General features: G+C 47.8%; 1 protein-coding gene across 2 annotated transcripts in view; it reads left to right on the forward strand.

Moving 5' to 3' along the window:
• DOC2B (double C2 domain beta) overlaps positions 1 to 26,385 on the forward strand; it is a 162,134-nt gene that overhangs the window by 111,568 nt on the left and 24,181 nt on the right. The gene's annotated exons all lie outside the window — the stretch shown is intronic.

Consider the following 26,385-nt stretch of genomic DNA (forward strand, 5'->3'; position numbering starts at 1 on the left):
TAGGCCTCCAGCTGCGGCAGACTGCAGTCCGCGAAAGGGGAACAGGCACAAATCTAGTGCTAAGTACCCTATTAACAACTCAAAGACTCACCGCGATGTCCTCTTCAGGATTCAAAAAGTGTGAGTCCTGCCGCGAAGCTATGCCGGCCTCCGATGGGCATAGTCAATGCATTAGGTGCCTGGGGGAATCACACGTCACCCAGAAGTGTTCCCATTGTGCAAAGCTCACAGCCAGGGCCAGAAAAGACAGAGAGATGCGGCTGAAAATGCTGTTGTTTGATTAGGCCCTCCAACCCGACGTGCCGGAGAGGCCTCAATCGGAGGGACCCCCTGGGCTCCATAAAAGGAAGGCGGCTTCCCTCACTCCCTTGGTGCAGAAACAGAGGAAGCTCTCTCCAGCCCGATCCCTGCCGGCGGTCACAGCGAGCGGGATGGGCGTAGCACACAGCCCCCAGCCGCAGATCCAAACAAGCGGCAGCGCAGCAGCGCACGTGGCAGAGGCTGAGCCTCAGATTACTAAACAGCCGGCACGTGCAGCTCCCAGAGCGGCGCCCAGGCAAGCGCCGGAACCGGCGGCACTGCCACAAGCGGCACCGACCCCCACGGCGCCAGCGGTGCAGGGCCAACAGGCACACAGCTTGCAGGCACCGGAGGACGTTATCCACGTGGCACCGCAGCTGTGCGTGCCGAGCGCGGCGCCGACAGCGGGGCTGAGATCCCCGGCACGGGAGGGGGTGGTGCCAGCCCTGCAGGGGAGGGGTAAGGCAAGAGCAAAAACCCGGCACCGCAGCCCTTCTCCGGACAGGGCTGCAATGCAATCTCAACAAGCCCTCCCCTTATGCTGCGCACGCCACCCAGAATACATGGGTCTCCTCCAGCCTACCCAGAGCCGCCTCCTCTGTTCCTCCACCCAGCGTCACCATGGCTTGGGGCACCTTTGCCTTTTCTGGGATTGGATCCCTTGGAGTACTATCACAAACCAGTTTCACCACTGTCTGAATCATCGCAGAGATCTCGCTCTCCCAGACACCGGGGGTACGCACCCCGAGAGTGGTCCAGGTCTCCATCCCAGGAACTGTGCCTGTGCTGCCGTGGTCACTCTTACCATGCTGGGCACAGACACCCCAGGCATACACCTAGGGGCAGGTCCCCCCTGACCGTCCAATACCCCCGCGGACGCTCCCGGCCGGGGATGTAAACACAGCTGTCTCAAGGGGAGTTGATTTTGGAACCCCGAGACTTTCCTTCACAAGCCTCTAGCGAGCGGGTGTACCATCGACCGCAAGACCCTGAGAGTTCGAGGGAGGCTTACCCTAGTGGTTCCTCCTTATCGTCCCCCGATGAGGCTACAGCCCCCGGGGATGTTGCTCCACTGGATGACCTCGAACAGTTTCAGGAGCTGTTTAAAAGGGTGGCTTTCGCGCAAGGCATCCAAACAGCAGAGGTACAGGAGAAGCATCACAAACTCCTCAAACATCTGAGACCCCCGGCTTCATCCAAAATCGCTATCCCGCTCGACGAAGCCATCATGGAGTCAGCCACCACCATATGGCAGACCCCGGCTTCCGCTCCACCGACAAACAAGAGAGCGGATAAGAAATACTTTGTCCCGGCGAAGGGCATGGAGTTCCTTTTTAGTCACCCACAACCAAATTCATTGGTGGTAGAATCGTCTCAGCAGAGATCAAAGACTTCCCAGTACAAAGCGGGGGGTACGGACAGAGATGCCAAGAAGCTAGAGCTGTTTGGCAGAAAGGTATACTCCTCTTCCACCCTGCTGTTGAGAGTGGCAAATTATGCAGCACATCTAGCGAACCATAATTTCGACAATTACTCCAGGCTTACTTCTCTCATGGATTCGCTTCCGGAAGATAAGAAGCCGGTGCTGAAGGCGATTGTGCAAGAGGGCTATGCAGCTTCGAGGACAGGAGTCCAGATCGCCCTGGACGTGGCAGACACGGCGGCACGCTCAACGGCTACAGCAGTGGTCATGCGCAGGGAATCCTGGCTTCAGACATCGGGTATCCCGAGGGATCTGCAGGCGAAGATTGTTGATCTCCCCTTTGACACACAGAAGTTGTTTGCAGATTCAACCGATTCAGTCCTTCACTCCAGTAAGGACTCAAGAGCTACACTCAGAGCCCTGGGTATTTATACCCCTCTATATAGGAAGAGAAAGTATTACCCTCAGCAAAGACGATACCCGTACCAACCACAGCGTGCTCAGTACCAACGGGGCTATGACCAAGGGCGACATCAACAGCAGCAACAATATAGAACTCCTAGGCGATGTTCCCAACAAAGCTGTGCATCCTCAGGGCAGGCCCAAAGGCAACAAGCTTCACGGGCAGGTCGAGGGCTGCACTATCACTACCATCGCGCAATGCCATTCCCAGCTAATGTTCCATCATTGCCTCCGACCGTTCCACCCCCAATGGCAAAAGATCACCACAGACAAATGGGTACTGGAGATCATAGCCACGGGTTACGCGATCCCCTTCCAGTCGCTCCCACCGCCGAAACCTCCGCCCAGGCCCCACCTCAGGGATGCTTCCCACGAGGCGAGACTCAAACAGGAGGTGGACCACCCTATGTTCATAGGGGCGGTGGAAAGAGTGCCGGTGCGATTCCAGGGGAAAGGTTTTTATTCACAATACTTCCTTACAGAGAAGAAAACAGGAGGCTGGAGGCCCATCTTATATCTTTGGGGCCTCAACCGGTACTTGCGCAAACAGCGTTTTTGGATGATCACAGTCGCCTCTATATTCACAGCACTGGACGATGTAGATTTGTTTGCAGCCCTCGACTTACAAGATGCGTATTTTCATATAACGATCCACCCGGCACACAGACGCTTTCTCCGTTTTATGGTCGGCAAGGAGCATTTCCAATACAAGGTTCTTCCGTTCGGCCTCTCCTCGGCCCCCAGAGTCTTTACCAAAACCCTGGCAGTGGTGTCAGCCTACCTGCACAGACAAAGGGTATTTATATTCCCATATCTGGATGACTGCCTATTGAAAGGGGCCTCAAAGGCAGAGGTACTACGCATGATACGCGTAACAGCAGACACGTTTTCTCCGCTGGGCCTGGTCATCAACCTCGCGAAGTCCAAGACCGACCCCACACAAGACATAGAGTTTATGGGGGCACGTATAAACTCTATTACATCAAGGGTCTGTCTGCCTGACGCCCACTTTCGCGCCATCAGTTCACTGGTGCAAGTCATTACATTCACCCCACGGTGCCGGTCTTAACGTGCTTGCAGCTGCTAGGCCACATGGCGGCGGCAACGTTTGTGGTGCAGAACGCCAGATTGCATATGCGCAGCCTGCGACATTGGCTGGCGAGCGTCTACAAGCCGGCATCCCACACAGTCCGCAGGGTGGTGTCGCCCACAACTGAGGTGCGCAGATCCCTGCAGTGGTGGGTAAACCCCCAAGAACATGCTGACAGGGGTACCCTTTCACCAACCACAAATCTCTGTTTTTCTTACTACAGACGCTTCCCACATAGGATGGGGAGCTCACATTGGCGACAAAGTAATGCAAGGACTATGGTCCCCTACAGAACAGTCACTGCACATAAATATACTGGAGCTGAGAGCAGTGTTCAACGCCTGCAAACACTTTCGAGACCACATACAAGGCAAAGTAGTCGGGATCAATACAGACAATACCTCCACCATGTTTTATATAAATCGACAAAGAGGAGCTCGATCCCATGCCCTATGTGCGGAAGCAGTCCAGCTGTGGAATTGGTGCATCGCCAACAATATAACATTGAAAGCCTCGTATTTGCCGGGTGCTCACAACGCGAAAGCAGACCAGCTGAGCAGGCGCTTTGCACTCACGCACAAATGGCAGATCCATTCGGATCTGCTACGACCAATCTTTCACACATGGGGGTTTTCTCAGATAGATCTGTTTGCCACTCAGCACAACAAGAAGTGCCCCCAGTACTGCTCCAGGGCAGGATTGAGGCGCGAGTCCCTGGGGGACGCATTCGCGATTTCATGGAAGGGCCCCCTACTTCACACATTTCCCCCCACAGTGCTCATCCATAAGGTCTTGCAGAAAGCCAGAAGGGAGAGAGCCCACATGATTCTAGGAGTCCCAACGTGGGATCGACAGCAATGGTTCCCCTTGCTTCTGCGCATGTCGGACCGCCCACCGCTCCCCCTTCCGGTGGCGCCAGACCTACTCACGCAGGCCCAGGGGTCCATAGTGCACCCGCACCCTCAAGGCCTGCGCCTACAAGCATGGCTAATCCATGGCTCAGCTCCCTAGAGAGCACATGTACGGAGGGAGTACAGCAAGTCCTGGAGAGTAGCCGAAGGACCTCCACCAGGAAGACCTACAAGCAGAAATGGACTCGATTCACTGCATGTTGTTCTGCCAAGCAGCTAGCTCCCCTTGATGTTCCTATACCTGTAATACTAGAATACTTACTGGACCTCAAGAGGGGCGGGCTTTCCCTATCCTCGCTAAAGGTCCACCTCGCTGCTATATCTGCTTTTTGGCATGAAGAGGAGGGGCCCACGGTATTTGCCCATCCTATTGTTACCAGGTTCCTGAAGGGGCTGGTAAACCTGTACCCCCCTCAGAAACTGCTTCCAGCATCGTGGAACTTGGACCTGGTGCTCAGCGCGCTAACGGGCCCACCTTTTGAACCCTTAGCCACAGTTCCCCTACATCTCCTTACGATAAAAACAACCTTCCTCCTTGCAATCACGTCAGCTGGCAGGGTGAGCGAGGTCGCAGCAGTTATGGCAACGCCGCCCTGCACAGTATTCTCAAAGGAGGTGGTAACCTTACGGCTGCACCCGGCCTTTGTTCCAAAAGTTTCTTCAGAGTTCCACCTTAACGAACCTATAGTTTTACCCTCGTTTTACCGAAGCCTCACAGCTCCAGCAAGGAGGCACGCCTACATCTCCTGGACGTGAGGAGGGCGTTGGCCTTCTACATAGACAGATCTAAGTCCTTCTGGAAAACGGACAGACTTCTAGTCTCTCTCGCTCCCAGGTTGAAAGGAGAGGGTCTCTCTTCACAGAGAATCTCGAAGCACATTGTGTCCTGTATAAAAATGTGCTACGAAATTTGAAAGAATCCTTGGCTGGCCCCGCCTAGGGCTCACTCCACCAGGGTGGTGGCGGCGTCAACAGCCTTTTTCAAGGGCATCGTGTTAAAAGACATCTGTAGAGCGGCGACCTGATCATCCTATGACACCTTCGCCAAGCATTATGCTCTGCACCGGGTATTCGAAGAGGATACCCATCTGTCAACAGCAGTCCTTTCAAGGGCAAACTGCACATAAACTGATTACCCACCTCCTTACTTGGGTTACTGCTGGGTAGTCCACCTATTGTGGAGCACCCACGGGGACACTTGTAGAAGAAAGAGAAGTTACTCACCGTAGTAATGATGGTTCTTCGAGATGTGTCCCCGTGGGTGCTCCACCACCTGCCCATCCTCCCCGCTTTGGATCTCTGTTTAGTGTTTTTCAGGAGCATCCGAGGCGGTTGGTCAAGGAACTGGCGGGGACCGGATCGCGCACGTGGCCGGGGACGCGCAAGGGAGCGGCGCGCACCGGCGCATGCGCGATCCAGGAGAAACTGCTGGAAAGTTTCCGATCTGCGGCGCTGGGGTGAGCCCGACACCTATTGTGGAGCACCCACGGGGACACATCTCGAAGAACCATCGTTACTACGGTGAGTAACTTCTCTTTCCTTATTTGCTTTTTCCACCTCAGTCATGATTTTATAAATCTGTATTGTATCTCTTCTTAGTCTTCTCTCTTCCAAGCTGAAGAGTCTGAGTTTTATTAATCTCTCCTCATATGGAAACTATTTCATACCCAAATTATTTTTGTTGCCCTTTTCTATACCTTTTCCAATATATGTATTTTTAAGATGGGGCAATCATATCAGCATGTAGAATTCAAGGTGTTGGCATATCATGGATTTATATGGAAGCAGTATGATATATTCTGTCATGTTTGTATCCTTTTCCTAATGATTCCCTTTTGATTTCTGGCTCACATTTAGTGGATGTTTTCAGAGAACAATCCACAATGACTCCAAGATCTCTCTGGTGGTAAAAGCTAATGTAGACTCTTCATTTTATATGTATAGTTGGGATTATATTTTCCAACATGCATTTCAAAAAGGAATTTCATCTGCCATTTAATTGCCCAGTCACTGAGTTTTGTGACATTGCTTAGCAGGTCTTCACAGTCTGCTTTGGAATTCATTATCTTTAGTCTTAAGAAATAATATATTTTTAATGTTTTATTTATTACTCTAGCACCCAGTTAGGCTTGAGCCCCCACTAGCATTGCCAGGTGCTGTACATTAGAATTGGTATTTATTAGCATTATGGTAGTGCCCAGGCACCTTGTTCATCTCCCAGGACTCACTGGGCTGGTTGCTGTACAAACCCCAGACAAAAGACAGTCCCTGCTGCAAAGGGCTAGCAAACTAAACAGAAGACAGCAACAGAGGCAGACAGCTGAGAGGAGCAGGGGAGTGCATGTCTGGAATATCTTTCACCTGAGGTTCCCAAAGTACTTTATTGACATGAATGGGGCTATTGCCAATATTGGTCAGTGGGGCTGTTGGTGGTGGCTTGTGGAGTAATAACAACACCTTGCCATTCTATCACACACAGTCTACCACAAGGCAAGTCCATACCATTGTCCTCAGTATATTGGCTGGTCACATGACACTGGCTCCTCATCCTTCTTTCTGGCTGACACATGTCCTTGCAAGACAGCTGGGCGCAAACAGAACTCCTGGTTCTCCATTTAAACACCTGCTGAAGTTGCCCCAGGGGCAATGGGGGCCGCAGCGGGGAAGGGATGTGTATATAAGCTGTCATTCTCACTATGAAAAAGTTTGAGAACCCCCATGTTAATGCATAAAGTGCCCAAGCTTCTCCCTTCCCCCATGTTTAAATTACATCCATTACAGTTATGCATTCTGATTCAGAGATGGTGAATGATCCCATGGTCACATAGCAAATCAGCAGTAGAGTCTGGAATAGAAGCCAGGAATCCTGATTGGGAGGGAGAGAGAATAAAGATTAGTGAGCAATGATCGCTCTCTTGCTTCTTTGTTTTCTTCAGAGATACTTTTTGCAGATACTAACCCAAGGATCCAAAGGTGAAAGCAAATCCCTATTAAAAGACATCAAACCAAAAGGGAGACTTGATGGAATATGCTAAATAAAGGAGGGGATGAAATATTTTAAAAGGACTCATAATGGCCAAGTCAAACTGCCTGACGGATACTCTGCTTCTGTGGTTTGTCAAGGATCAGATTTCATATCCCACAGTATACAAAAATCGATGGCATTGATTTCTTTGTAATAAAATTCAAACAAATGTAATTGCATTACATTGGCTACCAAAGGGAAGGGCTAGGCTTGGAGCTGCAAATAGATCTGACACAATCTCACTGCAGCATAGTAGCAGCCTAATACACTTCTAGCACAGCATGTTTGAAAAGACCTGATAGGCTGACATGATGACAGTACACTTAACATACACATGCCATTCCCAACCTGCAGATAACTCAGGTGCAGGGAGGCAGGTCAAAGGAGTGTGATTGCTAATGTGAATTAAAGAAAGACCTTATTCCACTGATGTGGAAGCTTTCTTCTAAATGTAACTTATCCCTTGTGAAGCAAAACAAAACAGCAGTCATGTAGCACTTCAAAGTGGGTCTGTCCCATGAAAGGTCATGACCTAATAAATTATTTTGTTAGGTCTTTAAAGTGCTACATGACTGCTGTTTTGTTTTGTTAGAATACAGACTAACATGACACGGTCCCACACCAAAGGCTTTTATGTAAATTAGGTGGTCATGGGATAGGAGGAAAGGTCCTTTCATGGATCGGGAATTGGTTAAAAGACAGAAAACAAAGGGTTGGAATAAATGGTAAATTTTCACAATGGAGGGGGGTAACTAGTGGTGTTCCCCAGGGCTCAGTCCTGGGACCGATCCTGTTCAACTTGTTCATCAATGATCTAGAAAATGAGGTAGGCAGTGAGGTGGCAAAGTTTGCAGATGACACCAAGTTGTTCAGGACAGTCAAAACCAAAACAGATTGTGAAGAACTACAAAAAGATCTCAGCAAACTGAGTGATTGGGCAGCAAAATGGCAAATGAAATTTAATGTGGGTAAGTGTAAGGTAATGCATGTTGGAAAAAATAACCCAAATTACACGTACTACATGATGGGGTCAAATTTAGCTACGACAGATCAGGAAAGGGATCTTGGAGTTATAGTGGATAGTTCTCTGAAGACATCCACGCAGTGTGCAGCGGCAGTTAGTAAGGCAAATAGGATGTTAGGAATTATTAAAAAAGGGATTGATAATAAGACAAAAGATATCATACTTCCCCTATATAAAACTATGGTACGCCCACATCTCGAGTACTGCGTGCAGATGTGGTCTCCTCACCTCAAAAAAGATATATTGGCATTAGAAAAGGTTCAGAAAAGGGCGACTAAGATGATTAGGGGCTTGGAAAGGGTCCCATATGGGGAGAGGCTAGAGAGACTGGGACTTTTCAGTTTGGAAAAAAGGCGATTGAGGGGCGATATGATAGAGGTATATAAAATCATGAATGGTGTGGAGAAAGTGAATATAGAAAAATTATTTACCTTTTCCCATAATACAAGAACTAGGGGACACCAAATGAAATTGATGGGTAGTAGGTTCAAAACTAATAAAAGGAAATTTTTCTTCACACAGCGCACAGTCAACCTGTGGAACTCCTTGCCCGAGGAGGCTGTGAAGGCCAGGACTCTATTAGGGTTTAAAAAAGAGCTTGATAAATTTTTGCAGGTTAGGTCCATAAATGGCTATTAGCCAGGGATAAAGTATGGTGCCCTAGCCTTCATAACAAGGGCAGGAGATGGATGGCAGGAGATAAATCACTTGATCATTGTCTTCTGTTCTCCTTCTCTGGGGCACCTGGCATTGGCCACCGTCGGCAGATGGGATGCTGGGCTTGATGGACCTTTGGTCTGACCCAGTATGGCCATTCTTATGTTCTTATGTTCTTATGACTACCTCTCTGTTACTATTCCTTGTGAAACAGTTAGCCTCCGTTCAAAGGTACAAAGACTCCTGATGGCCCTGGATAGATGGCTGTATCCATACAAGAATGTTGACAGGACCCCATTCTTTTACGTCTGTGTCCATTTCCACTACTATCTTTATCTTACTAACCTGATTCTTACTGATACATTAATAACTGCAGCCTTGGAGGGAACTGACTCTGCAGCTCTTATGGTTAATAGCTTTAATTCACTTGGAATCCAGAGGGACTTTCTCTTCCCACCCCCATTCCCATCTCACCTCCCTGCCTAGGTTGCTTTTGCTGTTCACTGACAGGATCCCTTAACTCAGGTGAAGCATGAAGGTGTGGCTCGTCTTCAGCAATGTGCTGGGGGACAGGTAGACTCTCTCTACCCATGTTTGTGGAGTCTGTCCAGCCTGATGAGGTGCTCAGTGGGAATTCAGCTCAGTGGGACATGAATTTAAATAGCTTTAATGGTTTGGCTTCATTCAACATTTGCAACACAAGGAAGGAGGGCCTCCTGTTTGTCCAACACAGATTCAAGTGTTGCCCCTTGAGCTAAATGCTGTCTCATAGAATCATATTATAATTGGAAGGGACCTTAAGAGGTCTTCAGGTCCAGTCCCCTGCATGCACAGCAGGTCCAGGCATCATCTGTATAATCCCTGACAGGTATTTGTCTAACCTTCTCTTAAACATTTCCAGTGATGGAGATTCTGCAACCTCCCGAGGCAATTTATTCCAATGTTTAACCATGCTAACAGGAAATATTTCCTAATGCCTAACCTAAACCTCCCTGGCTGCAATTTAAGCCCATTGCTTCTTGTTGTATCGTCAGAGATCATGGAGAACAATTTTTCTCCCTCCTCCTTGTACTACGTTTTTAGGTACTAAAATGTCATTTGCTTAGATAATGTAGCAACTAAAGAGCCAGTGGTTGGTCCAGCTTTTCCCTTTTATGGTTAATGGAGCAACTGCTTTTAATTTGCTTAACTAAGTCTTTTAGCTTCTGTCCTCTTAATAAATGGGTTACATATTTTCAGCTTCTTGAGTATTAGCTGGAGGTTCCCAAACTCAAAAGACTTGGCATATAGAATTTCTGTTTTATAAAGCATTTTTTGCCTAACATTACTGTCAGAGAGCCTAGATTTGTCAGCCTTCTGCAAAGTAAAATTGGGAAAGAGACAAGCTGAGGACTGGATGGAGGCTATTGATTGGTCAGGAATAATTGGGTTTTGCCACTGAATACAATGGCTGGAATGGCAGTGAAATTAAACAAGATTACAATTTGTTGTATGCTTGCACTGTGCCTCACCACAATCATTACTAATAAGGATAGCTTCTGTTACCTAACATGGACTAAGGAAGCTGAGGGCACTCTCAGCTGTTCCAGCTATTAAATGCTGGTTTCCTGCACATCTAGTTCCCTTTCCCATCTGTCATACACATAGTAAGACATGCATTCTGCCTGAACGTGCTTGCTAGGTAGACAGGACAAAGTAGATGTCGTTATGCTTACTATACCGCTGCACAGAAAGGTAAAGTGATGCAACTGAAGTCAAGCAGGAAGTCTGGCAAAGCCCAAATTCCTCTGCATTGAGGGTTGGGGCATGTTAACGCTGTGCTCCAGTGCAGCATCCTTTCACAGTGTGCACAGGCCCTGAGGCTGCATGGGTCTTGATTGGGACAGAACTGTATACAACCTAAGACCAGTTGTGGCACCCCACCTGTAACCCTTGCTCACTCCCATCCTCTTGCCCAGAGTCTGTGCACACACAATAGAAGAGTGAAGCATCCTATGTGCAGCCTGAGACCCTCCCTTCAGTGGAGCCAAAATGCTTTGTTTAAAGCCACCTGTGAGTGGGATGCTGGGAGCACACAATCTCGGCCTTTTCCTACCCAGAGGGGCCCACATTCCTTCCTGTGCTTGGTTTGCCCTCTCCCTGCCCCTTGCCATTTTCTTTCTGCACTCTGTCTCTTGCAAGGATGCCTCTTTCCTGCACGTCTGCAGGCTGCCTGCTCAGCAAGGGGCTAGGACCATTGTAAAACCTATTTCAGAGCGTGTGCCATTCATCCAAGACATCTTGTTATAAGAAAATGTGCACAGCCTCTGTTGGGAGCATTCAGCTCTCACCACATGAAGCATGGACCCTTGGCCTTAAGTTGATGCAAGTAAACATCCATTGCTTTTGAAAGCATCACTCTTTAAAATGTGGCAAGGGAACACAGTGCTCCACATACAGGGAGAATTTATCATTCTGCTGGCTTCTCTCCTGAAACTCAGAGTGGTCTCTGCAAAGTAATGAAGACATGACTCATTAACTGCCAGTGCAGGAAAGGCATTTATAGATTTAGCACAGATACACAAATTCTCTGAGCACCACTGAAGCTCTGTAAGCAAATTATTGCCTGTATGTGTGATCAGCTGGCACCTCTGTTTGTTTGCTAAGAGGACTGTGTGCTTGGAGACACTACATTTATGGAGGATGGTCCATGGGGTTGGAACCAGGGGTGAAAGTAACTTAAAATTTCTTACAGGTACTATCCTATTGCAGCCTATGTCCCTGCCAGCTCTGTAAATAGCTCCCTGCTGGCTTTTGCCTCAGCTCAACCAGCTCATGCTGGAGCTGAGCACTAGGATGCACCTGCTGACTTTCACCTCTGGTTGGAACATATTAGGGGTATGACTGGTTGTGTCCAACATTAAACTGGGTTTAATCCTTCTTTCTAATGCTCTTAGTCTGAATTTAAGACCCCAAAGGGAAGCGCTCAACTTGCTCCCTGTGAGAATTCTTGGTGGCTTCATGACTCAGCTGAAGGGAAAACCTCAATCACAGTGAGGGCATTTCCTGGAAGGTCTGATGTGAGATACCAAAACCATAAGCAGAAAGGAATCTGATAGAGTCCTCATTTTAGGTGCAAGTCATTCCTGTGGGCCTGGCATCCCAAACATGTTCTACCTCTCCAGGGTTTGAGAGCCTGAGGCAGTGTATGACATGGCTCTTGTTACAGTGGTCCTCCCTGACAGGATCCTTGGCAGCACTCCACCTGCTTCGCCTCTGCTTCGTGACTTGTTACACTGCTTCACAAGTGTGAGCTGTAACTGCTCTGTGGTAATATGGGGGAAAGCCATGTCCCAGGTTTGGAAAGCACTGATTACTGGGTATTAAGCAGGGAATCCTGTTGCTTCAGCACTTGCAATTTGAAATGAGCCATTTGTTAATTAACTGGCTGGAGCTCTAGTCGGAGTTTATAGCTGGAAAGATGTGCAGTCGTCAGACTGCTTGTATTAGCTGGACGAAGAGGAATTAATGGAAGGCAGTCTGCCATCTCTGTTGAACTAGTGCAGGGATCTGCAACCGAAGTAGCGAGAAGAGCTGTTTCCTTAAATTTAGTTACCAAATCAATCCTTCAAGGCTGCAATGCATGTGAATAAGAGACAGTTCTTAACAAATAATGTCAAACTGTACTTTCTGTCACCCCAGTTTTAAGAAGAGTGTGCACACGATGATTTGTACCAGTTAGAAAGTTGTTACCCCATCTCCAGGCTCTACCCTCCTCAGCGCCCGACTCTTTCCCCTGTCTCCAGGGTTTACCTGCCCATTCTGCAAACCTGCCCCTCCATCTCCAGGATTAACCACTCTGAGCCCCAACTTCCCACTTGCTCCCAAGTCTTAACCCCCCCGAACCCCAACCCCCCCACCTACAGGCTTAAGTCTCACTGAATGCAGTTCTGCAGAGACTACAGCCACCTTCCTCTGCTGCTCCCCTCCATCTCCTCGTCCTTGCCACAGTTGTGTGGCTCCAGCAGGGGCAGACTCAGCTGCCCTCCTGCAAGCTCTCCATGTGGGGCGGCTCCCTGCCCAGCTGGCATTCTCTTCTGGGCTCCCTGCCACAGCTGACTGCTGAGCAGCTCCGGCTGCTACTGCTTAAACAAAAAAACTAAATTCTGTTGACTCAACAACAGGCAAATGAGTTTAGATTTTTGTTTAAGCAGCAGCAGCCTCCGGAGCCTTAAGAGGAATCAGCAGTGGCAGTGCTAGGGAACTGCAAGTTGCTGACCCCTGAACTAGAGTAACTTCATTAATGGGAATGGGTTTATTTGGGATTCACGCTGGTATAAACAAAATGAGGATCCGGCCTGTTGCCATTTTAGCATTGGTAGCCTTGGTGGCGAGGGATTCTCCAAAGTAAAACATTAGGAGCTGGGCTCATGCAGACTTCATTAAAGTTTAATAAAACTTGATCTAGTTCTGAATGAAATCATGTTTCACCTACCCTGGCATGTGAAGACAATTTAATAAGAACCTTCTCTGGCAGCATAGTGAGGCAGGAGAGGAAGCAGCCAGCCAGAGTCTTGGCTCTGAATAATTTTATTTTAGTCACAAATGACTTACTATAGAAGAAAGGTAACAAGGCGACCGGTCCGGAGTTGTATACCTGCTGCTCATTGTGCCAGGCTGCATGCTTCTGGAGTTTGCTATTTACATAACTTGGGGGCTGCTTCAGCTCACAGTGATTCTTTTCCACCCCACAGTGTGTCAGGGGGCCACCCACGGGGCTGTCAGGTGTATTTTAGTGCTTTCCTGCCTTCTTGTCTGTTTTCCTTATTAAGAGCTCTTTTAAAGAAGCCACTTCTGCAAAGGTATTGACACAGCTTAATAAACTGTCCCCTTTGTCTGAGAAACCACTCTCCATTAGCAGCAGGGGCAGCTTAAATCTCTAACCAGCTAGACACTAGTATTTGATGTCACCATGCAAGAGCTGGAAGAGAAAGGCTTTGCAGATACTTTGAGCTCCTGAGTAGTGGTCTCTTTAGGGTTACCTTGTAAGAAGATATTGTGGGTAAAGGAGAAGGAACATGTGGCTAGAGGTGGAGACTGGGAATGGGGGTTTCTCAGTTATTTTATTATTTAGTATTTGCATTGCAGTTGCATTCAAGACACCCTGTAGTGGTACGTGCTGTGAAAACACAGACAGAGATCTTCCTAGCACAGCTGTGGTACTGACTTGCTGGGTGACCTAGAGCAAGCCACACAAAGATCCCCAGAGGAAAAGGTCAAGAGTTGTCATGATTAATGATGGTAATGCAATGAATGTCATGATTAATGGAAGGGATATTAAACCTTGTGCTTCTGGGGCTTAAGACAAACTAGAACAATCAGAGCACAGGAAAGAGATCTAATGAAGGGGGAGGGGTAGGCCTGATCTAATGAAGGGGGTGGGGAGCACGGGGGAAGTTGTCCCCTAGGACCCGGTGTTTAAGTGCCATGGCAGCATTGTTTCAGCTGCATGCAGCTCTGTGTGTGGGGTGGGGGGTGAGAGCTGACTGCCCTGGGCTCTGCCTCTTCTGCCCTTAGCCCCACGCCTTCTGGGGCATAGAGCTGGGTCCCCGTCCCACCTTGCCCCAGGGCTCGCTGCAACTGTCGGCCCTACTGGGGAGCGGGACCACGTTATTCCATATCTGTTTATTGTGGGAGTCTCCCACCTTTCTCTGAATCCCCTGGTGTTAGCCTCTTGTCACAGACGGGACACTGGACTAGATACACTTTGGTCCCAATCCAGTCTGAACATTCCTGTGTTCTCTTTGTCGTCCAGCTCTAAAACAGTATAATTGTCAGACACAGAGTTGTGGTTATCAAGATGTGTTGACCCAAGATGTCATTATGGGCTAAGGCTTGCTCAGTATTTTTTCCCAAGGGAGCAAGCCCTGATGTTCACTGAATCCTGAAATCAGAGGATGGATTGTGATCTGTCTTCTGCATGCCTGAACTAGGAGTGTCTGAAAACCTCTCCAATACAGCCATTGTTCCACAGGTGTAACGGGTTTGGTTTAGGAAAAAAATGTGGAGAAACATTAGTAGAACTTTTGAAACAGCATTGTCAAAGCCAAGCCAGGGCCAAGAACTGGAGAGACCATTACTTCTTATGAATTAGGAAGCTGAGATTTATATAGGCTGTCAATTTAGTTTGTCAGAGGTAAATGCTAGTTTCCATATAGATGCATGCGGTGGTGGCGTAGCTTTGTTGGTCCCAGGAGAGTAACAGGTGAGGTATTGGACCAGCTTCTATTCCTGAGACCAGCTTTCAAACCACTCAGAGTTCTTCAGGTGTGTGTAAGCTTGAAAGTTTCCCTCTCTCAGGAAGAGGGGTTGGTCCAAAAAAGCCGTGTCTACATGTGCCCCAAACTTCGAAATGGCCATGCAAATGGCCATTTTGAAGTTTACTAATGAAGCGCTGAAATGCATATTCAGTGCTTCATTAGCATGCGGGCAGCCGCGGCACTTCCAAATTGACGCTCTTTGCCGCCGCATGTCTCGTCCAGGCGGGGCTCCTTTTCGAAAGGACCCCGCCTACTTCGAAGTTCCCGTATTCCCATGAACTCAAGTTCGTCAATTTCGAAGTGCCGCGGCCACCTGCATGCTAATGAAGCGCTGAATATGCATTTCAGCGCTTCATTAGTAAACTTTGAAATGGCCATTTGCATGGCCATTTTGAAGTTTGGGGCTCGTGTAGACGTAGCCAAAGAGATATTACTTCACCCACCTTGTTGCTCTAGTTTTCACATATACAGTTCTATTCTGAATCTCTCCTGAGAAGAACTGATGTTGGAAATAGCTACATCTCCTTTCTGAAGTGGCTGCTTCTGGATTTCTAGCATTGATGCAAGTTCAGCTCATTGAGTGTGCATGCTGTTGTGTATCTTTCCTCATCCAAGCAGTCTTTCCTGCCTTGCAGTTCAAATTAACTGGCCCAGGTGTTGTTACCAGATGGGGCTGGCTCTGGGAGATGGATTCTTTGCAGCTAGATAGAGATGAAAGGGGAAAGGGGTTCTGCATTGATCTCTGACGTCCTCTGACTGATACAGGTGGCCAGAAATAACAAGAAACATGGAGTTTACGCCATTAGAATTGCCAATAAAATATCCTACTCTCCTTGCTTGGGGATGGCTGGGTGGGGTCACTGATGCTGAATGCACCTTTCTTATCTCTTCGCCTTACCCCATCCACAGTTGTGATTAAAGTTAACAGAAGTCACTTACACAAACTCCTGGTCTTGTGCTTTTCATGACCAGGCATTGAGCTTAGCTCAGGATTCTTTGATTCTGTGAGGGAGAGCACGGGGTGGGGTTGGATTTCTCTGCTCTGATGGAGTTGGCCCCTGGTCTGCATGCATGTTCACACACAAGCTCTTAGGGACTGACTAATAATGCTGCCTCCTGCAAGTGCTTGGTGCCCCACCTTGGATGTATCAGGGAGGAGGCCCCAGGCTGCCCTCTTGCAAAGGCTTCTTTTCCCTTGCCATCCATGGGTGTCAGTCCTGGGGTGTCAAGTATAAAGGTGGGGTTTTCAGAGAGGTGTAAAGGAGCGAAGAACCCACATTCATGAGATGTGCATGCCCTATAGCTGCCTTCTTTCCTCTCCACGCTGGCCCATGCCCTCCCTGTGTGGGTGTATCTAGTTTGGAGGAATGGAGGAGATGAATCTCATGCTCCTGCAGAGGATGCTGCAACAAATCCAGCTGGTGCTGCACGGCCCCTCTGGGATGTACCAGGCAGCAGACCTGTGCCAATGGCAGGAGGCTTAGGGGACCCAGATGGCTCTCTTCTGAATCTCAGATCTCTGGGTCCAGGGTGGGAAGATAAGGCTTGAGATGGAAGGTGGCTGTGTGAGCACCGTGTCTTAGTGCTAGCCTCTAGATTGCAGGCCAGCCTCACATGCACAGTAGTAGCTGGTGAAAGATAACATTTGTACACAGCTTTGCAGCTTCAAAGCACTCTGCAAAGAGAAACTAATTACTGAAGTCTCTGCCATGTTAATTCTTCAGGGGGTGAAGTAAAAAAGCCCCCCCACCCACCCAGCAAGTATAGAGGTGTAACAAATCCCAGCTTCTTGCCACACCATAGCCATTCAGAATCTCAGGGCAGATTCTAGTGGGGCTAGAACAGAAATCCACAATTACAGTCCCCATCACTTGAGCTAGAGTCCCCCCACCTGCTGCCAACAGTACAGGATCTGTGACAGACAGATGAGCAGTTCTCTTTCCATGCAGTAGAGGGGGTGATGCCCATGCATAGTAGGCCTGCACTGGGCAACCCGGGCTAAAGAACTAGTGGTGCTCCTTCATCTCAGTGAGCCACAAGATTGGCATAACCAATAGAGTCTCCCAAGGTAAGGTAGTCTTGCTAACAGCGCTTGCCCACCGTAGCAGTGCTTTGAGTGGATGCAGAGGGAGCACACGGCTCTCCACTTAATGTTGCATGCAATCAGCACACACCTCATTTCACGTGCACTTGCTTTACATGCAACAAGAAGTCGTGTGGCACCTTATAGACTAACAGATGCATCTGATGAAGCGGCTCTTTGCCCATGAAAGCTTATGCTCCAAAATATCTTAGTCTATCAGGTGCCACAGGACTTCTTGTTGTTTTTGAAGATACAGACTAACTTGGCTACCTCTCTGATACTTGCTTTACATGCATGTCTCTTTAGTAATATTGGTATGAAAAAGCCGACATGGACAGAAACCAGCAGAATCTGTGCATGGAAAACAGTAAATAAATACTGGGCGGGCCACACATAGAACCCCAGCGGGCCACATATGGCCCTCAGGCCACAGATTGCCCACCAATATGCAAGGCAGTTCGTAACTATATTTTTTATGGACTTGGGAGCTTCTGGCAGTATTTTCTGTTTTTACTCAATGTCACTTTTACAAGAGGTCAGTTATAATAATTGCTTAAAGACAGTACATAGTAATCAAGTTACTCTGTTAATTTGCTGGTAGGCAAAGAACAAAGAGAGGTCTGGGAAGCTTACTTGGCTCCTTCTTAATGGCAGAAGCAGACAATTACCACAGGAAGACGGGGAGAGGGCTAAAAGAAGGACCATAGGACCCTGAGTAGGTACGGTAGATACAGTCTGCCTGCATCGCCCCTAGTAGTTAGATGTGACTTTTCATCTTGCAGCTGAAATGATCCCCCTACCTGTTGTAGGGAGAAATAACATCATGGTGGACTGTAATTCTTTATTGCAAGAAGGAGAGCCAATTCTATACTCCCCTACCTGCTGTCCCAGAAAGAAGCACAGAGCAACCCATGGTAATGGGCTATAAAAAAGCACCTTAGATACAAGCAGCAGGGGAGGGGAAGGTGAAAAGAAGTCACATCCAGGCAAAGTGGACCAAAATGTCAGAGATTGAATAGTCCCAGTGCAGAACAGGAATGGGAAGATGGGCTGGTGAGGGAGCATGGCATGAGGCAGAGCTCCTTGCCTGCTAGCATTTGGAGACATGTTCTGACAGTGTCCTTGTCTCTGGAATGTAGTCATCTCTTCCCTCACTAGCCCAGCAATATTTTGGAGTTGTTTCTACTCTGGTGGTTGCTTTTCTTTATGTTCATCACTTCTAAGAGGGCCCTCCCTCCCCTGGAGCAAAGCTGTGAAGTTAACCTTGGGAGTCTCTTTGGGCTTCCTCTGGTGGTGTTTCCTTGGCATTATCCTTGAAAAATGTTATCCAAATTCAAGTTTAGTCTAATGGGAAACAATAGAGGGAGTGAGGTGGGGGGAATCTGTCCCTTGCTGGGTTTGTGCCAGACTTTGCTGGCAATTTGCTCCCAAGCATGGCATACAGAATAGACTCTGGTATGTTAAACCAGTCTCTGGTGATTTCATTAGTTGCTAATACAGACTGTGGAATTGTTAGCATGCACATTTATTAGCACTCTTGCTGTCTGGATCATTTAGACTGGTCCCTTTTTAAAAAAAATTGTTCTTCATGGTACAAAAAGAACAAAGCATCCTGCATGCAGGGAAACACTCATTGTAACATTTAAATTACTCCAATTATGTAGGTTTTGGCCCCAGTTCCTCCTGGAAAACGACACCGAGCTGCTGTAATTAAAATAAATGTGACAGCCTTATCATATCAGCCATCCCCACGACTTGGAAGCTTGTGGGCCTGTTCTCATTTTGAGATGCAATGCGGGCTTGTATCCCTCTTTGCCTGCACACAGAGCAAAAGCATGCTTTGAAACCAAAGGGAGGGGAGCAGCCAGGTCTGTGAATGTTGGCACCCCAAGTAGGATGCCTTGGGTAGAAAGAGAAACCTGGCCACATAGCTAGGATTTTGCCCAATTGCTTCACAGAGGGTCTGTGGGGACTGCAACACAGCCAAGTTATGGGGATAAAATCCTGGGGTTAGCGACCAGGGATCTTGGAAGCAAAGTGGGTTGCAGACATTTTAAAGCAAACAGGTGCATGAAGCACTCATCTCCAAAGGAAAGTGCTGATGCCCAGAGCCACCTGATCCAGCCATATGGCCCAGAGTGGAGTGTGGAGCTAATGAGATTTACTGCATTTCAGACTTGGGGGCTGGGATCCATTTGGTGCATGGGCGTGAGCAACAGTGTGTGTCTGTTGCTAAGAGTCTCTTGCTTGATGAGCTACACTTAAAAGTTGTGTTGCATAACTACAACAGGGTTGTGGAAAAACCTGACAAACACAGCTGTGCCAGCAGCTCCCAGCCTATAGACAACTTTGTTGGCTGGAGAGGGTTTCTATCCTTATGGTGGTGGTGCTGCTACGCTGACAAAAAAATAACAAACAAAAAAACCTCTTGTTGTCCTAGGCTGCATCAGTGTTATGGGGCTATGCCTATGTGTATCCTGGGAGACAGAAACAAGGCAGAAAGGTGCCTAGACTGTGGCTCTAGCAACATGGGAGCTGTCTGCAGGGTTCCATTCAGAAAAACAGGGGCTTGTGTCAGCAGAGGCTGTTTACATATCACACAGAGGAAATATCCTGCTTCCACCTCACTGATTCCTCATCCAAACAGTTGTTGCCTTCCCAGGCCCTGAATTTCAGCCCATGGGCAGAACTGGTGAGGGAAGTGTTTTGGAGAGGCAGTGACCCCTAGTAAAACTTCAGTCAGGTGTTGCAGCTGCCCCTCCCTGAGTACCTGAAGCCATTCACATGCAACACTGCAACTTCTGCACCTCAGTGGCCTAAATTTCCAGCCTAGCTCCAGCAACAGAAACCCTGAGACCTCATCCCTTCGTACCTGTGACTGACTCAGATCTCAGGCAGGTCACGGAGGGTCTGCCCCAAAGCCCATTAAAGCCAATGAGAATTTTTCAGTTCACTTCAAAGGCAGCTGTATGGATCCTTGTCTCCTGACTTTCAAACCTGCAGCTGCTACTGATTTGCTGGGACCTGTGAATGCCCAGCATCTCTGACAGTGAATCATTAGACTGCCTTTTTGGAGTCTCCCTCTGAACATTTGGGGATCAGGTGGTATCTGATGCTGAGGTCCCCAGAGCTTAGCTGAACCCCAGTGAATACAGAGCTGGAAAATGGGTATTAGCATTAAGAGAACGTGTTTAGTATTTAAACTTTATTGAATGCTTGTGAGTGGCTGCCAGCATCAGTTTTACTCACAACATCTTTATCTCATATTGTTAGGTCATATTTGAGCATTTGCACTGTAAGCTTCTATAATTGTAACTCACCAGACGGGAGAGAAACATTAACTCCTGTGAAATGCTGGCCCATAACCAAAGCTATTTTTCCTACCTGACACAAAAGGCCAGCCAATGCTATACAGATTAAATTGGAACATTAAAGAGGACAAAAGACTTTGTTGTTATTCCCACACTCCCTTCCCTGCACACACACAAAAATGAATCTGGCAAGTGAATTCTTCCCATCAGTTGGGTTTGCCGCTCAGAGCAAAAGAGGGAAGGGAAATAAAAACCTTGAGCAAGGAGGAGCCAGATCTCATTGTTCCTTGACTCTAGGGTCAAGAGGTTTCTAAGCATAAGCAAGGGATCCTCAGTTGCTTAGCCAGCTCTTAGCCCTAAAGGACATCCAGAGCTTACTTCTATTGCCTTTTGAAACTTAAAAATTTTAACTCATTTGTGTGTGTGCATTTAACTGTTTTCACCTTGTAAATAATTTCTTATTTTCTTTTTCTACTAATAAATAAATATATATTTTATTGTAAGATTGGCTACTAGCATCGTCTTTGGTTTAAAAGCTAAAGTCCAATTGATCTGGGGCAAGTTGACTGATCCTTTGGGACTGGAAATAACTAGAATATTGCTGTAATTCCTGTGTAAAGGCTTGTCTCTCACAAAGGCAGCCTTGCCCAGGTGAAAGACCAATCAGACTATCACAGGAAAGTGTGTGTGACTCCATGGTTTGGCTGTTATAGTGCCTGAGGAATTTACACTCTATACTTGGTTGATGAAATCTAAGTATAGAATCAGCCAGTTTGGGGTTTGAACCCTGATTCTTAGTGGTCTGCCCTGCACTTGGTACTCATACTCTTGAGAGGACAGCTTGCCATAGGCTACCCAGTTTATTATTATTGTACTAGCTCTTAGATCACGGTCTGATTGCATTGGGTGCCATGGACAGACAGAGAGAGACACACACTAAGCATAAGCGACAGTGTCAGCTCTAAGGAACTCACAGCCTCAACACACAGAATGAAAAGGAAATGAGGTTTCCAGCATCCATGATGCATCCTGGGGATGTTTTGGGTACGAAGAGCTCTCTGGGGCAGAACCATCTTTTCATTCTGTACGTTCAGGGCTGCCAAGCGCTGGCATGATGCAGATCATTATTAATGTTTTGTTTGTGTTTTGTAAAACTCTATGGAAATATAGAGCCCAATGGCCGCTTGAGTGAAGAGATACATTCTTGTCAGTAGGGCTGAGCTGCAGGATCAGGCCCATAAATTGTTTGATTCTCTTGCTGTAGTGGCTTGAGACTCACACAGAGGCTGGGGCCCCATTGTGGTTGGTGCTGTCCATACATCTAGTAAAAGGGAGTCCTACCCCAAAGAGTGTATAGTTTAAATAAACAAGACAAAGTGAGGGTGGAAGCAAACACATATAGGATAAGTGACTTGCTTGGGGTCAGTCAATGGGTTAGTGGCAGTGTTGGGAATAGACCCGAGGAGCTAGTCCAGTGCTTTCTCCAGGAGCCCATTCTGCTTTCTATCTGTAACATGCCACATAAGTCAAAGGGTAAAGAAGCAGACTGATATGTCAGCTGGTCTAGATGGTCTGGGGATCCTGCAGTGTACACTGGGAACAGCTCCTTTGTCCAGCTCAGCCACTACTCCTATCTACAGGAATTAATGTTTTGATTAATTGTTTTTGATTAAAGAGCTCAAGATACACTAGCACCCAAGGTGCAGCAAATTAAATAGTTTCCATTAGAAAAATATATCTGGAGGTCAACGATCAGGAGCTGCAAACTGGGGGCTGCGAAAGTTTTCAAGGGTGAATGTGAAACTTCTCAGAATGTGTGAAATCTTTAATTAAGATTAATGTGGCAGTTTGTGCTCTTGGTCTCTAAAAGTCTAATAGAACCCACATGATAATTTATCTTATACACAAACATTAAAGTACTTTGGATACAGATGGATTTTTCTTTCAAGATTTATTATTTATATACTTGGAGCCAAGGAAACCTCCAGAAATAGGAATTTACATGGCACCCTGTAAACTGCAGTATAACAGGGTCTCTTCAGACATGACTGAGATACAGCTACCATGGAGGTTCAGGGCAACCGCCTTTTGGGACAAGAAGAGAAGCAGAATCCCATACCCAAATGAAACTGCCATAGAATTTAGCTCAGCAGAATGTAATTTACCAACAATGAAATGTAACTAGACCTCACCAGTGTTGTTTCATTATTTGTACAGTTGTGGTGATTTTAGGAGCCCTGTCATGGGTCAGAACCTCAATGCACGATGCACTGTGCAGACGGAGATGGTCTGTGAGCTGAGGAGCAATCAATCTATTACTGTCTTTGTGATCTCTGATGACCAGCATCTGCCCAAGAGAAATCTGAATTGGAAAGGACCAAAATGCGCCTAGAAATAAGCTGTACTTTTTTTGACAGTGAGTGTAATTAGCCATTAGAACAATTGACCAAGGGTTGTGGCAGATTGTCCATCACTGGCCATTTTAAAATCATGATGGGATGTTTTACTAAAAGATCTGCTGTCAGAGTTATTCTGGGGAGGCAAGTTCTCTGCCCCATGTTATGCAGGGGGTCAGACTTGGTGATCACAATGTTCCCTTCTGGCCTTGTAATCTGTGAATCTGTGAAATGCAGCCACAGTTGTTTCTGGCAGAGGTGCCAGCTGGTATTCAGGATGTGGTCGCTCCTTTCCAGCCCTGCCCCTGACTCACTGCTGGGTAATTATGCATGAGTCATTTAGGGCCAGAGTTTTCAAACATATTCAGAACTAGCCTGCAGAGTTAGGCCAACTTAGTGAGTGCTTTTGAAAGTCTCTCCTGCGGTCTCTGTGTTTCAGCTCCCCAGCTGTCACATGAGGATCGTAACACTTCTTTTCTCCCAGCCCTTGGCTCTCTTGTCCTTTTAGAGGAGATTGGCAGCTCTTTGGGGCAGAGACTGTATCTTCCTGTAGGCTTGTGCAGCATCCAGCATAGTGAGGCCCCAGTTTCAGGTGAGTCCCAGTAGGTGCTGCCTGGATACAAATTTAAAGTAGGTGTAAGGATAAATAGGCACTTGTTTGGTGTTTGTCATCAGTAGATCTCAGAGCACTCCACAAGCCTGGTCCCAAGTGTTAGGTGAACATGAACTCACTTGCCCAAAGTAATATAGCTAATCAGTAGCTGGGCTGGGGTGAGAATCCCACAGCCCAGACTCCATTTTCCCAGCAGTGCTTCTTGCTGCTCCGTGGCCTGACCCTGAGTGGGGCTGAGCACCTGAAAAACAGTGCAAATGCTCAGGATCAGGCCAGTAATCTGCAAATGAGGATGACTCCTGCAGTGCCAGTGCAGGAGTAGGCATCTTTCACCTATCTGCCTACTCCTGCAGTGCCAGTGCAGGAGTAGGCATCTTTCACCTATCTGCCTCAGGCAATGGAAGAATGTGTCTGCTGCACATATCGGGGTATTGATAAAGCACCATGGACTCTTAGGTGTGGACTTTGTGTCTCTTCAAGCCATGGTGTCTGGCATTGGCCTGGTAGGAAGTACTGGAACAAGCTAATGCGAGTAATTTAAAACTTAGTGAGCAGCCCTGATCAGAATGATTAATCCTCTGCAGCTGCCAGAAAATGAAAAGTGGATCAAATTGAATTGGCCAGTACACTCTGTCCTGAGTTTGGGCCATGTGAATGTGTGTGTATCAGAGAGCTGGCCAGGTGGATTATAGTGTTCTCTGCAAGCAGGAGACTTGCATGCCTTTGTGTTTTCATTGATAACAAGGGGCTGAGGCTGGGAGAGTCTTCTTTCATGTCATACTCAGGTGCAGACTGGCACACACAAGAGCGAGTGTGGTCCCACGCCTGCTATGATGACAGCACATACTGTTTGGGACCTGCAGGCTGATGCTGTCACTCTCAGGAAATGAGCTGTGATCACAGTCTAACTCAGTCTGTCAGGTAGAGCGCTTGGAGCTTTGACACCACCACTTGGAGCTGTCTCTGCAGCATCTCTCCTGGCCAGCCTGCTGAGTTTTTTCTAGATACATTTGGGGTTCTCATTAGCCGTGTACAAGCAGCGCTGCAGTGAAGCAACTACAGGGAAATGTTCCTGGCCGCTTTACCTTTCTAGCATCAAGGGCATGTGGCCAGGGGAGCGAGAGTCCAGCCTGGAGATGCCTCTTTGTTTGCTCCTTTTACTTGGCCTCTGAGGACAGGACAAGGCGCAACGGGCTTAAACTGCAGCAAGGGAGGTTTAGGTTGGACATAGGAAAAACTTCCTAACTGTCGGGGTGGTTAAACACTGGAATAAATTGCCTGGGGAAGTTGTGGAATCTCCATCACTGGAGATATTTAAGAGCAGATTAGATAGACACCTATTGGGGTGGTCTATATGGAGCTTGGTCCTGCCATGAGGGCAGGGGACTGGACTCGATGACCTCTCAAGGTCCCTTCCAGTTCTAGTGTTCTATGATTGGCTGAGTTGCAAATGTGTAAGGGAAAGTTTGAAGGGGCAGCAGTTGGCTAGTTCAGGTCTTGGCAGCAGGACATGTGTTAAGCAGAGAAGAGAAGCTCATCACCAGCAGTTTTGTTGTTGTTTTGGTTATGGCAAACAATGTTCTCAATCTCCTTAAACAAATCGTCCCAGCTCCTGTTCTCCCAGCACTCCATCCCCAGCACACCTGAGGTTTGTTCTAGGCCACAGGAACCAGAGAATGAAACGGGCCAGTCTTCTTTTGCCATCCAGGCCCAGTGACGTGCCAAAAGAACTCACACAAAGCTGGAGGGGGTGGCTTAGTGGTGTGACTATCAAGCTCAACATAGGTGCAGCTGGGGTCTAGTCCAGCATCAGTGACTGCAGCCTTTCATCCAAGGTGTATATGCTGCATTCCACTTGGTTTTCTGTGAGCATGGAGGCTCATGTTTAAACCACTAGACCTCCCCTGCTTTGTGGGAGTGTTGCAGATCCACAGGTGTTGTTGCCAGGAGTCAGTTTGCCCCAGGACTTCAGTGGAAAAGTTCTCACCCCTTCCATTGCTGTACATCTGGTACTGCCCCCAACCAGAGGTGGCTCGACTGTAATGGTGGTACATGTTTATGTTGTAAGGTGGTCTGGGATACTCCAAGGAATGTACTTTGAATGCTTCTTGAGTACATATCTATGGTTACTTAACTTCTGCTCTCTTTCTGTTGGGGAGGGAGTCAGATGTGGGCCCACCTTCTTTGGAGCTCTGAAAACAGCTTCTCCTACTTGCTGCACACACAAAATTTAAACCTCTGAGACATCCTATTTCTGACAGTGCCCACATAGCTCTTAATGGCTACGTCTACACGTGAACGCTACATCGAAATAGCTTATTTCGATGTAGCGACATCAAAATAAGCTATTTCGATGAATAACGTCTACACGTCCGCCAGGGCTGGTGCTGTCGACATTCAGCGTCGAAGTTGGGCAGCACTACATCGAAGTAGGTGCTGCAGGGGAGCGTCTACACACCAAAGCGGCCCACATCAAAATAAGGGTGCCAGGAACAGCTGCAGACAGGGTCACAGGGCGGACTCAACAGCAAGCCGCTCCCTTAAAGGGCCCCTCCCAGACACACTTGCACTAAACAGCACAAGATCCACAGAGCTGACAACTGGTTGCAGACCCTGTGCATGCAGCATGGAGCCCCAGCTGCAGCAGCAGCAGCCAGAAGCCCTGGGCTAAGGGCTGCTGCACATGGTAACCATAGAGCCCCGCAGGGGCTGGAGAGAGCATCTCTCAACCCCTCAGCTGATGGCCGCCATGGCGGACCCCGCTATTTCGATGTTGCGGGACGTGGATCGG

Source organism: Carettochelys insculpta, chromosome 19 (assembly GCF_033958435.1).
Source record: "Carettochelys insculpta isolate YL-2023 chromosome 19, ASM3395843v1, whole genome shotgun sequence".
NCBI classification, from domain to species: Eukaryota; Metazoa; Chordata; order Testudines; family Carettochelyidae; genus Carettochelys; species Carettochelys insculpta.